At 30.8% G+C, this 6000-nt stretch overlaps 1 protein-coding gene across 2 annotated transcripts in view; it reads right to left on the bottom strand.

The window, feature by feature from the left end:
• Su(Tpl) (Suppressor of Triplolethal) overlaps positions 1-6000 on the bottom strand; it is a 101144-nt gene that overhangs the window by 14894 nt on the left and 80250 nt on the right. The gene's annotated exons all lie outside the window — the stretch shown is intronic.

The raw sequence follows: 6000 nt of genomic DNA, 5'->3' as shown, positions 1-6000 counted from the left end.
GGTTGGATGATATGTCTCATAGTAATTTGAGATTGTCCCTGAAGATGGCCGAATTGGCTGAAACGTTGGACGTGTGAATGAAATAAATGTTTTGAGACTATAATTTTGGATAGTGTTTTTGAATTATTTAGTAAACAATTACCAGTCTCAAGAAAGAAATTTAAAGATTATAAATAAATCTCTTATTAACTAGTTTAGGAAATCGATGATTGAACCATGGAAATCAAAAACAGATTAAGCCAAATTCATTGCATTCTGGCATTTCACACAGAAAGGACCAGGAATATGGATTTAATGTTTTTGATCTCCCTGCTACAATAATCTCATCACAACAAACAATCTAATGTTCATATTAAAATATAAGGTGACCATTTAAAGAAGCAAATTATTAAGTTCAGTATCTATTCTTTTTTTATTAGTATTAATGAAAACCTAATTGAAGTGCACAGTTGCATCAAAAGTATGATGCAAACTTTAAATATATATCATTAAAAAGATAAAGTCATCCTATTGACACTTGCTACATAATCATCTCTCCAAACACATTCAACTAATTTATGACTCATACAGTTTTGAAAAAATCAACAAGGGAAAGTTAACTACACACCAAATACAAAAAAGAGTAATTCAAATTACCAGTTGAATGAGAAAGACAATTTCTAGTACAGGGAAAGAACCCTAGCTCACAAAGATGGACTTTCTATATTTGAGGCAGGGGATTCCAAAACCAGCACATTTTCAAATTGTTACTACAATTATTTTCTTTAATAGCTAATGTGATAGATTATCATAAAGAGAAAGGATTTCGTCCAGAATATACAAACAAATCTGGCAATGTAGATTTTTTCTCAAAACTCATAACTATCTCCCCTACATAACGCACAAGATTTATCCAAAAAGGTTAAGTAGTTAAAAATGAGAAATAACCATACATTAATTTAACAAATCAGGTGACTAGAGCCAATGCAGACACACTTGTAAAGGTTAAAAAAAATAATTCAAAGGTTTTAAATGGGACTGGCCCTTTATGATTTTTTGCGAACACTAACTATAAACTGTATTCACTTATATAAAATGCTTATGTGTACATAAATACTCAATCCTATTTAGTATCTAAAATTTACATGCATGAATCCAGAAAAAGATAAAGCATTATCAATATTATATGTTTAATGATTTGAAGACGATTAAATGTTAAAAAAACAGCAAAACTTTTATCCTATTCTTAGGAAGGAGACATCACCATTGAATGTTAAAATATCTTATGAATTAATACAACTAATTGTTTCAATTTGTAACTTAAATTCTTGATTTACAGCTTGTTTTTAATGTTTTGTCTTATTTTTTTATTAAAACATAGTGATATTGTTGTTAATATCCCATAAAACCGATCTGTGTATTATAAAAAGAGAAGCTGATTATTATTTGAAAAAACAATAAATTAGTATAGGGACACACCTTTCTAGAAAATCTTAAGAAATAAAAAGAAATCTATACTTAATTTTATATTGTAAATAAATTGAGGAATTGTATGTATAAATAATAAATCCTATTCTAATAAATATTGCTTTACAGTGCTACCAATGGTAGTTTCTCTGCATGCCTTTATCACTCTATTATAACAGAGATCAAATTTACTAAATGTATTATTACAGCTGTAAATAGCAATAAATACATAAATTAAAAAAAATAATAATATTGCTGAATTTTATTTGAGAATCTAACACAGATTTTAATTTATATTCCTCATCAAGAAATTAAGAGATTGGACTAGGCACAGTTAAATAAAACATTTTAAATATATATATTGTTATTAAGTAAATTCTAATCATATTTTGCAATTATATACATATCATTAAATATTGGTGTATTTATTTGAGTGTCTGATGCTGACTAAAATGTATGTTCCTCATTGGTGCAAACCTATTTAGGGCCTGTTTGTTACTGGTTCAAAAACAGGTTTTTGGAGAAAAAAAAATCACTATACAGCTTATGAAATTTTCCTTTTTTTTTTTTCGTCTGGTCATGTTGGTTAAGACGTTGGGCTACTAAATTCAATAAAAAAATAACTGTAGTTTCTGATACTGGTGCCTTTGCCATATAATTTTTTTGTGCTTTCAAAAACTGTTTATTTCGGTTAAAATAAAGAGAAAAAGCAAGAAAAAAAATATTTTTCTTTTTATTCACGGGTTGCAAAGAAGTGTACTAAAGAATTTTTTTAAAAGAAATTCATGTAAAAATGAATTTAATTAAATATATTATTTATAAGTAAATTAAATAAAAGGACGAAAAGGGAATATAGAAGCAAATAAAATAAAAAGAAGTTATAGAAACCTCATCAGAAAGGCTCGCCCTTGTCCCATATCTCCGCTACGGTACAGCCTTTCACCATCCGCTCATGTCAAATGCAGCCAAATGAGTTTTGGCTATAGTTCGAAAAAAATACTTCTAAAAACGATAAGAACATAAGCACGCTACGAAGTAATAAGGTAACCTTCAGTAAGTAATTAATAAGCAATAAAACTGTAAACGAAAATTGATATTTAAATATATCTAATTTTCAACTCTAGAGGTATTCATGACATTGTGTGAAATGTAAAATGGTTTACCATGTTACAATAATTATAAGCAAAGGATTGTGAGCAGCCCTATTTTAAGTCATGTTAAATGGATAACAGCTCCTAGCGGATTTTCTGAGCAACTTGTTTAGTAACCCTTCCTTCAAAATTTCATGTTACTGTTTACTTATAAGTTTGATTACAGTAATTTATTACAAAATAAGTGAAAAGGAGATGTGTAAAGTTTAGCTACTGATTGTCTTTTTCAAAAAATCCCAAACACAAGACAAAAGAAAAAACACAAACTACTAGTAAGTAACCTAACATGGCAAGAAATAAAACGGTGACAAGCTCAGCTGGTCTCTCGTGACGTCATTCTCCATTGAACTGACTCTCAGCCATGTTACATATTATATTGTCTTAACATGGTAAAAGAAGGAAATATTTCTCCATTTAACACGCTTTAACATGTTAAACTAAAGATCAGGAATAGCCCATCTATAATATATATAAGTAAGGTCCGATGAACCTTCCAAACCATTTTTATAAAAAAAGAAAAAATATTCAATTGTAACATAGATATAATCTATATTGTAAAAACCAATACAGAAATTTCGAAGGAATCAACAATAAATCAAATACCTTAAGTATCTACTGGAACGTAACAGTAGCATCAGCTGACATTTTGAACAAACTGGATAACTATCTTTGAAACGTTAAAGATATTTAAAATTATTTATTTAGAACTTTAACTTACGATGTAGCATAACTCAGAGTTAAGGTAAAAATTTAAATTAACGCTTATTTCGGTACCTAATTCAAACGAAACCGAAAAAGTAAAATCATACACTTGTCGCAAATTCAAAAAAATTAAACTTTTGGTAGAGAAACGAAGACTTTGGTAAGAAACCAGAACTTTAAATATTTAAAATACCGTGCACATCAAGCCTTAATTGGTAGAAAAACCTAGTTGTTATGCGGAATCTTGACTAGATCACCTCCTCACACAACTTTTGGTTTAGAAATAATATCAACAACATAGCTTTAAAATGTCACTATCCCCATGCTTCGTGTTTTACATGGAAGCAAACACGTCGGATGCCAAACTGTTGATAATTACCTTCGATTATAACAAGAAAAAAAAATAACAAGCAGTCAAAAGGATACTCAAATATCGGCAAAAATATGGTAGATAATGAAAATTCATAGAAATGCTAACAGATGACCTTTAAAATTCAACTTTTGCTGAAGTATTTTTATCAGATATTTGTGGTGTTACGTAATAAAAATATCGATAAAGTTAATTGATAAAATTTCAAACTTGAGTTAAATATTGAATGCGAAGGTTGGAAAAAACCTTTAAATATTTAAAATACGGGGCATATCCCAGTCTCTATAACGTGAGAGTTGAAGTAGTTGGAAGAAAAACCTGGTGGTTAAGCGTAATTGGACGAAATCACCTCCTGACACAAACGTAGGTCTAGAAACATTAGCTATAACACAGTTGCTAACAAAGAAATTAACACAAAACCCGTTTGGGTTGCAGTTTTTTTTTATTTATTCTAAATACAGAGAGGCTAAATATCTGCCTGATGTCAGTTCTCAAACAATACTCAGTAGCAAAGAGGGATTATCACAAGCGCTTGCCTCAAGCTTCCTACGATTAGTGTCCGAACAGCCTATAACAGCCGATTCAAATACCCTATCAGCACATTAGAATTAGCCTATAGGTATCTGCTATTTCTATAAAAAGACGTAACTTTATCCAAAACACACAAACCATGATACATCAGTGTGGTTACTAAAGAACCAATATAATACAAATGTGAAATGTACTTGTAGGATTTTCTAGGGATTAACATGACTGTTTTCTTTTATCAAATACGAATCACTAAAAACGTTTTATTTGCAAGCGATTAACGCACGTGAACTTTCATAAAACAGACTCAGATTGTCGGAGGTGAGGGACCCCCAGTGATTATTTATCTACACTCAACAATCCAGCCAGACCGCAACCTACCATTATCTCTTGAGGCAAGATCAGTCCAAATAACGAGGAAACCTAAAAAACAAAAAAAAAAACATGTGCTGCCTTAGCAGAAAGTCGCCCTAACCGGTATTATCCTCATGCCTAAAATTGGGAACACTCTTAACTAACAGGAAATTTTAGAAACTTTGTCTTCCAATTAAGTAATAATCATTCACCAATAAATATAAACAAAAAATAACATATTAGGTAAATGAAAGATAACAATAACAGTAATACTAATAAGGCTATCACATACCTCAATAGTTTTGGATTGAATCCCGATATATCAGAAACTCTTTAGGACGATGAGAAAACAACAAAATTGGTAATGTAAATAAAGTCAGAGAAAATGCTATAAAAAATATTACATCGAATAAGATAAAAAAATGAATAAAGGGCATTGATGACTAGAGGATCCCTTGGATCATTGATTGTGTGCTTGATTTCTTTCCTTCGTTCATGATGCCTCTTTCATGCTTTGAGCTTAACTTTGCTCACTCATTGTTTTATATCATTAAACAAGTAGGGCCAAAAGGTGACAATCAAAACCACTTCTTGTTCTAGCGATAAAGCGTTTGTAAACTGAATATTTTTTTTTTTCTATACCAACACTATATCTATCTCCTCAAGACCAGAGGCTCTGAAATTGTTCTTAGAGGTATCATATATCCAACCCGATCTACCATTCGAACTCTTGCTTCTTCATAAGTTTATAGGAAGGAGTATAATGGAGAGGGTAAGCTGACAGAAAAAGTGAAGCCAAAAATGCGTGCCTTATGTACCTTTCAAGGGCGTGGCAGAGGAATAGGGGAAGATTATCAACCAATCACTGGCTATCTATTTCAGTTTAGATTACAATAGCGGAAATTCCCATTAAGCTCAACATAACCTTCCTTACGTGGGCGTGGTCTTTTTTTTACATCACTTTTGCTTTGAAGAAGAGTAGAGTTATGCCACCCCCTGTTCATAAGAGAAGAGTTACTTCTCGAAATTTACCACTTTCCAAAAGTTATCTTGGAAATATGATCCCTTAAATGATTTAAAATCAATCATTGTATGGTACCTGTTTAATGATCAGAGTAATTTCGGAGGAAATAGATACCCACAATCAAAGTCACTTGGGGCTGGTAATGAACGGAAGTGAGTTGATTGTATTAGTGACTACACTAAGTGAAAATAAAACTTGATATATATAAAAAAAAAAAAGGAAATTAAACTTTGGTAAATTTTTTGTTCGAGTAAATGAATTTTTATTGATATATCACTATAGTCATTGTTTCAAGCTGACTGAATGCTGGATTTAAACCTGACTGGTGTCTTAATCTGTATTTAGATTTATGTGATTTGCGCTACTTCATTTTTCTCTCTTGGATCACTGCCATGTCTCCTTGACTTCTTCCCTTCGTTCATGAT

This window comes from Halyomorpha halys, unplaced genomic scaffold, assembly GCF_000696795.3.
Source record: "Halyomorpha halys isolate HHAL.00 unplaced genomic scaffold, Hhal_1.1 Scaffold433.1, whole genome shotgun sequence".
NCBI lineage: Eukaryota > Metazoa > Arthropoda > Insecta > Hemiptera > Pentatomidae > Halyomorpha > Halyomorpha halys.
The sequence above is the reverse complement of the archived record's forward strand: the minus strand, read 5'-3'. Positions and strand labels throughout refer to the sequence as shown.